We start from the raw sequence: 13457 nt of genomic DNA, 5'->3' as shown, positions 1-13457 counted from the left end.
AGGCATATTTCTACGACTGACTTGCCAAAGCTAAGCAAAACGTAGGTTAGACATAATTATATTTATCATAGATAAATGCTAACAAGTAATACCTGTCCTCTATTGTACTGTGTATATAGTAGGTATATATATACCACCGACACATTCACTATAGATGTTAGAAATCGCTGCTTACGAATTAGTTTTAGTATTCCTAAAAACGTTAAGGTTCCCGCCCACTGTACCGTCAGAGCCTGCGCACACGAGGGAGTCCGTCGGAGTTCTGGGCAGGGGGTTCTTGTTGTAAGGGATAGGTACTTGTAGTTCCTCGTGGGCGTTATTCGGTGCAGTTGTAAGCGATCTATTTCGACGGACGAGAACCGTGGCCTGTCCCTTGTCTGTGCCAGTTTATACTGTGGGACTAAATGTGGCTCGGTTTGTAGTAAAGTCACTTTGACTTCATATGATTTAGGCATTTTCGAGGCAAATATGTACCATTAAAGAAATTCATTAGAAAAATATACAAATAATGATATGTATAGTAAACCCTTAGAATTGCAGGCAATAATAACTTAACCCTTTTTCAGATTTTTTTATATGATGAAATTACAATAGGAATGTTGCATGTCAGAAATAAATTATTTCTTAGTGATCATTGAATAGATTAGAATAGAATAGAATGTTTTTTATTCATGTAAACTTTTTACAAGTGCTTATGAATAGTCAGGTAGTTTTAATTTACCACTGGTTCGGAATGCCGTTAAATTGCCGTTAAATAATATTAAATAGAGTGTCTTCCAAAATAAGTAAAATCCACGTCCGCTGTTATTTTTAAGTTTAATAATCAATTATAAATCGATTAACAATAAAAAGCTCGTCGTATGTTAACTATAAAATGCTGGTCATATGTTTCTGACGTCACATTTCACTATTTCAAACAAAATTCCCAACAGCGCGCGTTTTGACGTTCGACGCAACGTCTCTATTGTGAGCACACTGTGCAGTGGGCGATGCACTTTAACTTCCCAACAGCGCGCGTTTTGACGTTCGACGCAACGTCTCTATTGTGAGCACACTGTGCAGTGGGCGATGCACTTTAACTTCCCAACAGCGCGCGTTTTGACGTTCGACGCAACGTCTCTATTGTGAGCACACTGTGCAGTGGGCGATGCACTTTAACTTCCCAACAGCGCGCGTTTTGACGTTCGACGCAACGTCTCTATTGTGAGCACACTGTGCAGTGGGCGATGCACTTTAACTTCCCAACAGCGCGCGTTTTGACGTTCGACGCAACGTCTCTATTGTGAGCACACTGTGCAGTGGGCGATGCACTTTAACTTCCCAACAGCGCGCGTTTTGACGTTCGACGCAACGTCTCTATTGTGAGCACACTGTGCAGTGGGCGATGCACTTTAACTTCCCAACAGCGCGCGTTTTGACGTTCGACGCAACGTCTCTATTGTGAGCACACTGTGCAGTGGGCGATGCACTTTAACTTCCCAACAGCGCGCGTTTTGACGTTCGACGCAACGTCTCTATTGTGAGCACACTGTGCAGTGGGCGATGCACTTTAACTTCCCAACAGCGCGCGTTTTGACGTTCGACGCAACGTCTCTATTGTGAGCACACTGTGCAGTGGGCGATGCACTTTAACTTCCCAACAGCGCGCGTTTTGACGTTCGACGCAACGTCTCTATTGTGAGCACACTGTGCAGTGGGCGATGCACTTTAACTTCCCAACAGCGCGCGTTTTGACGTTCGACGCAACGTCTCTATTGTGAGCACACTGTGCAGTGGGCGATGCACTTTAACTTCCCAACAGCGCGCGTTTTGACGTTCGACGCAACGTCTCTATTGTGAGCACACTGTGCAGTGGGCGATGCACTTTAACTTCCCAACAGCGCGCGTTTTGACGTTCGACGCAACGTCTCTATTGTGAGCACACTGTGCAGTGGGCGATGCACTTTAACTTCCCAACAGCGCGCGTTTTGACGTTCGACGCAACGTCTCTATTGTGAGCACACTGTGCAGTGGGCGATGCACTTTAACTTCCCAACAGCGCGCGTTTTGACGTTCGACGCAACGTCTCTATTGTGAGCACACTGTGCAGTGGGCGATGCACTTTAACTTCCCAACAGCGCGCGTTTTGACGTTCGACGCAACGTCTCTATTGTGAGCACACTGTGCAGTGGGCGATGCACTTTAACTTCCCAACAGCGCGCGTTTTGACGTTCGACGCAACGTCTCTATTGTGAGCACACTGTGCAGTGGGCGATGCACTTTAACTTCCCAACAGCGCGCGTTTTGACGTTCGACGCAACGTCTCTATTGTGAGCACACTGTGCAGTGGGCGATGCACTTTAACTTCCCAACAGCGCGCGTTTTGACGTTCGACGCAACGTCTCTATTGTGAGCACACTGTGCAGTGGGCGATGCACTTTAACTTCCCAACAGCGCGCGTTTTGACGTTCGACGCAACGTCTCTATTGTGAGCACACTGTGCAGTGGGCGATGCACTTTAACTTCCCAACAGCGCGCGTTTTGACGTTCGACGCAACGTCTCTATTGTGAGCACACTGTGCAGTGGGCGATGCACTTTAACTTCCCAACAGCGCGCGTTTTGACGTTCGACGCAACGTCTCTATTGTGAGCACACTGTGCAGTGGGCGATGCACTTTAACTTCCCAACAGCGCGCGTTTTGACGTTCGACGCAACGTCTCTATTGTGAGCACACTGTGCAGTGGGCGATGCACTTTAACTTCCCAACAGCGCGCGTTTTGACGTTCGACGCAACGTCTCTATTGTGAGCACACTGTGCAGTGGGCGATGCACTTTAACTTCCCAACAGCGCGCGTTTTGACGTTCGACGCAACGTCTCTATTGTGAGCACACTGTGCAGTGGGCGATGCACTTTAACTTCCCAACAGCGCGCGTTTTGACGTTCGACGCAACGTCTCTATTGTGAGCACACTGTGCAGTGGGCGATGCACTTTAACTTCCCAACAGCGCGCGTTTTGACGTTCGACGCAACGTCTCTATTGTGAGCACACTGTGCAGTGGGCGATGCACCTTTAACTTCCCAACAGCGCGCGTTTTGACGTTCGACGCAACGTCTCTATTGTGAGCACACTGTGCAGTGGGCGATGCACTTTAACTTCCCAACAGCGCGCGTTTTGACGTTCGACGCAACGTCTCTATTGTGAGCACACTGTGCAGTGGGCGATGCACTTTAACTTCCCAACAGCGCGCGTTTTGACGTTCGACGCAACGTCTCTATTGTGAGCACACTGTGCAGTGGGCGATGCACTTTAACTTCCCAACAGCGCGCGTTTTGACGTTCGACGCAACGTCTCTATTGTGAGCACACTGTGCAGTGGGCGATGCACTTTAACTTCCCAACAGCGCGCGTTTTGACGTTCGACGCAACGTCTCTATTGTGAGCACACTGTGCAGTGGGCGATGCACTTTAACTTCCCAACAGCGCGCGTTTTGACGTTCGACGCAACGTCTCTATTGTGAGCACACTGTGCAGTGGGCGATGCACTTTAACTTCCCAACAGCGCGCGTTTTGACGTTCGACGCAACGTCTCTATTGTGAGCACACTGTGCAGTGGGCGATGCACTTTAACTTCCCAACAGCGCGCGTTTTGACGTTCGACGCAACGTCTCTATTGTGAGCACACTGTGCAGTGGGCGATGCACTTTAACTTCCCAACAGCGCGCGTTTTGACGTTCGACGCAACGTCTCTATTGTGAGCACACTGTGCAGTGGGCGATGCACTTTAACTTCCCAACAGCGCGCGTTTTGACGTTCGACGCAACGTCTCTATTGTGAGCACACTGTGCAGTGGGCGATGCACTTTAGGCCATTTTTGTCTCTAATATTTTTAATTTTTTAGATTAATTTTGTCGGCTATTAACGATCTATAAACGATTAACTCTAAGTTATGATATTATAATTTGTATTGTTTTGATAATAATTATTTTCTTCGAATTGCAATGAGTTTGATGGATTTTATAATTTTTGTGTTTCTTTTTTGATAAACTTGGTTAATGTAAGATATCGTACTGTAGGATATTTGTAGCTGCGCCACGGCGCGTGTGCTAGATTAGCCTCAGAAGTATAGAGACAATAGAGTCAGGAAATAACCTACTGAGAGCCTAAACCTTAGTTCGTTATCAATAAGCTAGGGCGTGGTTGTAGGTAGGAGACAAAATAAAAGATTGTATAAGGAAATAAACTGTTTTATTCAGGGAAAAACTCCCTCCAAATCAAAGTTTATCTTTACCATTACTTATTGCTTTATCATTAAATAATTTATTATTTCCTTTAAGAAAAATCTACCGCCAGTTCGTAAAAAGCATATTATCTACCGAGAGAAAGAACTGGCAAGAAAAAACTCGGTGGTGTCTATTTTGAAATACCAATTACACATTTGAACAATACATAAATCAACATACATAGTACAACAAAAGAAATATAAAATCAACAATATTCGTACCTGTAGGTATGTCACAGCTTCTTCTTAAAAATAGGAAAATTAATGATGTCTACCGTCAAAGCAGAGCCATTTATAGCCCTTTGGCTACCCTTTCCATAAGTATAATGATACCATATAAAACTCAAATTCAATAGAGTCGACAATAGAGATTAAACTTTAGTTTTAAATTTATACACTTCAAAATTCCACATTATACTCTATTTAAATCTACAATTACTTTACTTCTAAAATATAATAAAATCAATTTCACCATGTAAGACCTTTGGATTAGCTGCTATATATTATCTGTTACGTCTGTAGTATTTTGTCTATCATTTTGACGTGCCTCTGTTTACAAATAAAATGTCAATGGTTTAGAATTAATTCTTAAGCAAAATCTAAAGAGTTTAGTAGCAATTTCAAGAAATAAATAGCAACTCTAACCATTTATCTTATACGGCCAAACTGACAATTGCTTCGTTCTCGAAGCAACAAAATAAAAACAAACAATTCGTAAAGTAAATTTTTAACAACATCAAAACATTTTTTTTTTTTTTTTTGCAAACAACATGTCTGTGGCTTCCAACAAAATTAAAAAAAACATTTTAAACATGTGTGTGACATACAAAATTACCACACAGTTTACTCTCAAAAATACAAGAAATATTTTTCTCGCCACAGCACATAAATGTTTCCAAACAAGATATCCTTTAACCCCATTGGTTTTAAACCAATATCAAAAAATATTTTTAACACCACTGGTATTAAAGCGATATTATAAAAATACTTTTCAACACCGTTGGTTCCAACGTTTTAAAGTATCATCTACAAAATATCCTTCAACACCATTGGTTTTAAGGCAACACCGTAAACATCATAAAATTGTCCCTTAACACCATTGGTTTTGATCCATATACCTATCACTATACAATTTTTCATAAATAAAATATAAAATCCAAAAAGGTAGTAAATAAAAACATATGAAGGTAGGTACCAAAAATTAAAATGTCAAAAAATATCACACAAAAATAATTTACATTAAAAAGATCGTCAAAGAAGTAATCAATATCAAAAATAGTTAAATACAAGAAAATCCATGTTCAAAAATTTAAAACATTTCAAACATCAAAAACGTCAGAAAATAAAAAGTATTATTCAAAACAAAAACCTTCGGAATTAAAAAATATCAAAACAAGTGGGTAGTCAAGAATCTCTAAATTCCAATATTCTAAATTTAAGTTTCAGGTTTGACCATAGTCCACCACGCTGGCCAAGTGTGGTTTGGCAGATCCATTACATCACATTACATAACGGTGGGTATTTATAAAAAAACAATGACATCAAACAATCAGTAGCTACTATTCTATAATCTGACAATTGCCTCCGGCCTTTATTGCAAGGTACCTATTCCCCTGCTGAATGGGACTTAGCGGCATAGCAACAGGATAAGACATCAGCAGCCTAACCTATCCATATATAAAAACTACAAAAATAAACTCAAACAAAATTTCTAAACTATTGTAGGTAGGTATCACAAATCTTTCATCTCTACGTTTCGCGAGTGAGAACTCCGATGCAAAGTCAATAGCAAATTTACAAAAATGGCCACGCTAATCGCGTTTCTGATCAATGAATCATCAATATTTAACGAATGATGCAATATGTATTTCTGTATTGTTCTTAATTTGAAACAAAATTACAACAATTTTTTTTTTTTTTCTTTTTTTTTTTTTTTTGTTCTTTTTTTTCCTTCTTTTCTCTCTGTCATTATGTAACACATAAATAAATTATATACATCTATTCGGCCAACCTGAAAAGTACTTCGTTCTCGAAGTACTTACATAGGAAATGCCTCAAGAACATAACTAAAAAAAAAGTAAGATGACTCATCACTCGTAAAACAATATTCAATGATTCAATGTCAACATCACTATCATATAAATTACGAATATACGGCTAGACGTCAGACGTAAATTAAATTAGAACACAAATTAATCATCAGTAAATATTTACTGACAAACTTGCTTTACAGTTTTTCACCGCTCGGTCAGTCTGACATTTAACCACATTTTATTATTATCAAACTACAAACCTAGGTGCGATTAGAAAATGTAACTAATTAACCGTATACAAAAAAAAATTACAAAACCTGAGAGGTCTTTTTGTCAACTGTGTCAAGTCTAATTGTAATCGTATGATCATTTACTTAACAAAAATTTCATACCAACTAAGTACCTGCAAAATTTTAACATTAATTTACGTAATATCGATTTGTGTTACTAGCTGGGACATCATGCGATTAAACACCTTCAAACATTAATCTGAGTCATTGAAACAGAACATCTATACTGAATACAAAATTACCCACAAATTTTATTTATTTAGTACCCACATCTTTATTTCTGTAATACAATTAGTTTTAAAACAAATAAAATGACGGCAGGTACTATGAAACTGTGTTACACATTACACAGAGTATTAATAGGTCCATGATTACGCAATAAAACTTTCTAAGGCCTACCTGCCTGAAAAAATAGTCTTGCAAAAACTTTTTTTTTTTTTTCACTTTCACAACACTTTGAAGAAAATAAGCTTCCATACCGATTTAGGGTATCCAGATTAAGGGTATCCAATGTCCATTGTGGTACCTCTCGTGGACGTCAGTCATCACAACGCCTGTTGCAACATCTTTGATGGCTTTTCACAAAGCCATCCGAAATGGCCGGTATTTCTGAAACTTGTACAACTGTATTAGAAAAGGCACAATTCAGCCATATCGTATCCCACTTCTGATGCTAGATTAGCCTCAGAAGTATAGAGACAATAGAGTCAGGAAATAACCTACTGAGAGCCTAAACCTTAGTTCGTTATCAATAAGCTAGGGCGTGGTTGTAGGTAGGAGACAAAATAAAAGATTGTATAAGGAAATAAACTGTTTTATTCAGGGAAAAACTCCCTCCAAATCAAAGTTTATCTTTACCATTACTTATTGCTTTATCATTAAATAATTTATTATTTCCTTTAAGAAAAATCTACCGCCAGTTCGTAAAAAGCATATTATCTACCGAGAGAAAGAACTGGCAAGAAAAAACTCGGTGGTGTCTATTTTGAAATACCAATTACACATTTGAACAATACATAAATCAACATACATAGTACAACAAAAGAAATATAAAATCAACAATATTCGTACCTGTAGGTATGTCACAGCTTCTTCTTAAAAATAGGAAAATTAATGATGTCTACCGTCAAAGCAGAGCCATTTATAGCCCTTTGGCTACCCTTTCCATAAGTATAATGATACCATATAAAACTCAAATTCAATAGAGTCGACAATAGAGATTAAACTTTAGTTTTAAATTTATACACTTCAAAATTCCACATTATACTCTATTTAAATCTACAATTACTTTACTTCTAAAATATAATAAAATCAATTTCACCATGTAAGACCTTTGGATTAGCTGCTATATATTATCTGTTACGTCTGTAGTATTTTGTCTATCATTTTGACGTGCCTCTGTTTACAAATAAAATGTCAATGGTTTAGAATTAATTCTTAAGCAAAATCTAAAGAGTTTAGTAGCAATTTCAAGAAATAAATAGCAACTCTAACCATTTATCTTATACGTGCGTATACACGGAGGGACGGGAGGGACGGGAGGGGGGGGGAGGGTAGTACCCGCATTTCCATTACAATCCAATATTTACACTATGTAGAGGTGCTGTATGACTTCATTCATAGGGAATGAAGGAAATCGTGTAGAATCGTGTAGATTTCCTTCATTCCCTATGAATGAAGGAAATCGTGTAGAATAGTTCAGTCATACAGCACCTCTACATAGTGTAAATATTGGATAGATCATGCATTACAAGATCTAAACCCAAACATGATCGATACTGGTGATTAATTTGAGCGTCGCTCAGTTCTCACCGTACATGTAGTGTCATAGGACGGGACAGCTGTCGTGAGCCGAGCCCGCAGCCCGGAGCCCGGGCCCACTGAAGCCTGTGTCAGTCGAAGCGCCCCACCGAGCGTACCGGGATTCTACATTGACACTGTCCAAATATGGTCCAATGAAAAAAAAGGGATCCCAAAATTCTTAAGATCCCGTGCTCTGTAGAGATCTTTGCAAGAGACCTATGGCCAGCGGTGGACAATTAGATATAAGACTGGTGCTGCCCTCCCCTTGTCCGCCGACGGCACACGTCGCTCGGATTTGCTCAACACGAAAGACGAGTGTATTAGGACTATTGTCTTTAACTACTGATTACTTATACAAAGTAAATAATGTTACGTGTAATATTTATACGTGAACTAAACACGTGTCATCCCTCACGTTTACGTATTATGTTACGTGTAATATTTATACGTGAACTAAACACGTGTCATCCCTCACGTTTACGTATTATGTTACGTGTAATATTTATACGTGAACTAAACACGTGTCATCCCTCACGTTTACGTATTATGTTACGTGTAATATTTATACGTGAACTAAACACGTGTCATCCCTCACGTTTACGTATTATGTTACGTGTAATATTTATACGTGAACTAAACACGTGTCATCCCTCACGTTTACGTATTACGTTACGTGTAATATTTATACGTGAACTAAACACGTGTCATCCCTCACGTTTACGTATTAATGAAGTCTTTTTATTTGAACCTTTAAAGGCCAGTGCTCCGTGTTTAGTGGTGAGCAGTGCTGTGTTGCCTCTATGGCGTACAGTAACTTTTCACCCCCCACTACGTGACTAGTGTCTAGTGCTAAGACAGTAAAGTTATGGCATTTTTGTGCCAAATATTTCATGGTAATATTTCAGTTAGGTGCTTTTTGAAGATTTTTTAACCGACTTCAAAAAAAGGAGGAGGTTCTCAATTCGACTATGATTTTTGCGAACAATGATACGAGTATCTAATTATATAATTACTTGTTATCTACTGGCCATTTACTGGCGTAACTTTTGACACGTTTTGGTTCCGTACCTCAAGAGGAAAAAAGGAATCCTTATAGAATCACTTCGTTGTCCGTCTGTCCGTTTGTAGTGTTTGTCAAGAAAACCTACAGGGTACTTCCCGTTGAGCTAGAATCATGAAGTCTGGACTCTGGTAGGTAGGTAGGTCTTATAGCACAAGTACATAAATCCGATAACCGTGAATTTGTGGTTACAAATCAAACAAATATTACAATGTATTCATGAACAAATAATTAGTATATTTTCAAAGTAAGATAACTATACCAAGTTGGGTATCGTAAATGAAAGGGCTTTACCTGTACATTTTATAACTATCCGTATCATTTTATATTTTTTTATACATAATAGTTTTTGATTTATCGTGCAAAATGTCGAAAAAGTACGACTACAGAACCCCTGGTGCGCTAGTCTGACTCGCACTTGGCCGGTTTTTATACAATTTAAGGTCAATTTTAAGCATCTTAAAAGTTTTAAAAGAATGTCTAAATACGTGAACCGTTTACGTAATTATTATAAGAACAACTTGGAGCAATAATTATACTTGGTAAATGATTTTGTAGTGTAATGTTGTTTTTGTGTAAGTAAGAGATATGTCTTTCTATTTGAGTGTGAGTTTTAATAAAGAATTTATTTTTAAAGTTTCGAGTATTTTTTTATTACTCTGGGGGGGCTATTGTAGATAAGTCTATAATCATCGCCACGTCACGTCGTGTTATCTAGAAAGTAAATAAAAATAATCTGGAAAGGAGTGTCTACCGTAATGAATGAATTAACGATAAGATAATTATGCATTCACTATATTTATTGATAGGTAAGTATTTGTATGAGATAAAGCTACTTATATTGTATCTTAGTTTACTGTGGATCTTATGATATCAGGTGAGTACATGGTCGCTAATGTATTGTTCTACGTCGATGCGTCGGGCGAGCTACGCGACGAGGGGCGGCAAGCGCTCGCCGAACGCCTTCCTGACGGGGCCGCGCTCGTCGCTCTTGCGCGCCACGTGTCTGCGTCGGGCGAGCTACGCGACGAGGGGCGGCAAGCGCTCGCCGAACGCCTTCCTGACGGGGCCGCGCTCGTCGCTCTTGCGCGCCACGTGTCTGCGTCGGGCGAGCTACGCGACGAGGGGCGGCAAGCGCTCGCCGAACGCCTTCCTGACGGGGCCGCGCTCGTCGCTCTTGCGCGCCACGTGTCTGCGTCGGGCGAGCTACGCGACGAGGGGCGGCAAGCGCTCGCCGAACGCCTTCCTGACGGGGCCCGCGCTCGTCGCTCTTGCGCGCCACGTGTCTGCGTCGGGCGAGCTACGCGACGAGGGGCGGCAAGCGCTCGCCGGAACGCCTTCCTGACGGGGCCGCGCTCGGCGCTCTTGCGCGCCACGTGTCTGCGTCGGGCGAGCTACGCGACGAGGGGCGGCAAGCGCTCGCCGAACGCCTTCCTGACGGGGCCGCGCTCGTCGCTCTTGCGCGCCACGTGTCTGCGTCGGGCGAGCTACGCGACGAGGGGCGGCAAGCGCTCGCCGAACGCCTTCCTGACGGGGCCGCGCTCGTCGCTCTTGCGCGCCACGTGTCTGCGTCGGGCGAGCTACGCGACGAGGGGCGGCAAGCGCTCGCCGAACGCCTTCCTGACGGGGCCGCGCTCGTCGCTCTTGCGCGCCACGTGTCTGCAACAAGCGCACGTCTGTAGCGCGGCGGGAGGCTGGCACGCAGCTCCTTGTACAGGTCGAATACGACGTCTGAGACCGTACGCTAAGGGGCCCCAACTAGAACCCACCGCGTCACCTCCGCGTTGTGTCCGAGTAGAACCGAATATCACTTTTTCAACTGTGATTAAGTAAGTTCTTTATGTCATACTTTTGTAGGACTTCCTGCTAAGAGTTTTGAAACTTTTGAATGGTTTAAAAATATTTGCGAATGCAGCGCTCCAAGTGATCACATGGGGAACTACATAAATATATTACGCGAAGTTGAAATGGCAATCGGGGAAGGAACGCCCCGCACACCTGCACAGCCCGCGGGTGACGTGCGGGCAGGGTCATCAATCTTAGAACAAATAGCATGGTACTTCAATTCATTTAGTACCAAAAGGCAATAGCAGACCGCGCTACTGTGACTGGACAAATTCGATATATTATTCTGTGGTCAAGGCATCCCATGTTTAATTTTTCTACCAAATTGGTAGTTTAGTTTACATTAACATATTTGTATTTTAAAGAAAACAATATTCTCTAACCATTAATTGCTATTTACCAATATTTTATTTGGTTCTACCTTTGGTATGTATCATTGATTTAATAAATATTCTTGAAAATAAAATTGTCAGACAATTTTTTGCTATTGATATGGTAGAAATTGGGCAAACAACCTGGTCTGTGCTGGCGGTCGTAATGTTTTCTGATTATGCTATTTTCAATACCTTTTGTAACTATTTAAAGCCAGTTTTTAGTGATTTCACGCTACGTTTAGCAAACCAGTGAACCTAACCCACGCTAAGGAAGCTGTCAGAGATTCTAGTGTTTTGAGACCAAAGAACTTTTAAGTTTTCCGTACCCATGTTTGAAACAGAGACTTCCAGTGTTTTGAGACAGGACTCCAGTGTTTTGAGACAGAACTCCAGTGTTTATTTACGAGACAGGACTCCAGTATAGTTGTAGTTAGGTACTAGTTAAGTTTAGTGAACATTTCTTACAAGAGGGGCTGTATTCCAGGCTGTTCAGGTTCACTGCAGGTTTGTAAATGCCATTGTAATACCGTCATAGGTATCTACTTTAATCCTTGAATGCAATTTTTATTAAATTCCTTGAACTTGATGACAATATGGTTCACGCATAGGTTTTTCTTTAGGTATTGGGCGTTCCGATCCAGTGATAGATTCTCTTGACGATTCGAAAGCACCTATTTACAAGTTTATTTGAATAAAGAAGTAGGTATTTCTTTAGTTTTTCTAGACCAAATTCCTATCATGATCAACACATCGCTGGCTCACTACAGAGCACGGGTCACTTCTTAGAGTGAGAAGGGGTTTAGCCATAGTCTACCACACTGGCCATGTGCGGATTGGTAGACTTCACACCCTTTGATAACATTATGCAGAACTTTCAGGCATGCAGGTTTCCTCACGATGTTTTCCTTCACCGTTAAAGCAAGTGATATTTAATTAGTTAAAACACAACTCCGAAAAGTTAGAGGTGCATGCCCTAGGCCTAGATTGAACCCCCGACCTCAGATTAGATGTGATTAGATTAATTGAGTCAGATTTAGTGAACATGTTATGAACTTGTGACCATACTAAGATACTCATATTTTTACTTTTCAGGTTTAGAAAATGTCCTGCATGAATTTCCAAATCATGCAAAAGATTTGGATCTTTTTATGACCTGGATTCATAATATTGATATCTTGAAACTAAACTACTCGGCACCAGACCCCAGTCCTCAGGCAACTTTATAAACTGTTTTAGGATAAGGAAGAGTGATTAGGATTAATTTTGGTAAAAATAAAGATTAGAATCCAAAAATTTCTATTATTTAAAAATATGTGTTCAGATTAATTATTATAGATTTTTTTTAAATTTACATGATATGTTAAATTGTAAGGGAGTCAAATATTAATAAATAATTAATCTGAACACAATCCTACCTTCCATAGCAGTCCTATATGTATGTATTATATGTATAGGTATGAACCTATAAAGCAGTCTATATATATAGGTAGGTATGTACATATTATGAATATTAGTTCCGTTCGTCAGATACAGATGGCGCTACTAAGCTGTTGCCATTATTAGCTCGCGAGATAGTACTCTATTTCCATATGTTAAAAGTACTCTGTGCGTGCGGGTGCGGACGTAACTAGTTACCATTAAAAATAGTACCTTGTATACATACGTATTAATCTATGGTCGCTGCCACGAAGTAGAGTTAACTTCCAATATGTTATTTAAAGCAAATATCTATTTATTGCTATCCCACTTTGACTAAGCAATTAGAGCGAGAGATTGGACCTCAGTGGAGAGC

The sequence above is a fragment of the Maniola hyperantus genome, chromosome 22, assembly GCF_902806685.2.
Source record: "Maniola hyperantus chromosome 22, iAphHyp1.2, whole genome shotgun sequence".
Classification (NCBI taxonomy): domain Eukaryota; kingdom Metazoa; phylum Arthropoda; class Insecta; order Lepidoptera; family Nymphalidae; genus Maniola; species Maniola hyperantus.
This window is presented reverse-complemented; position numbering follows the sequence as displayed.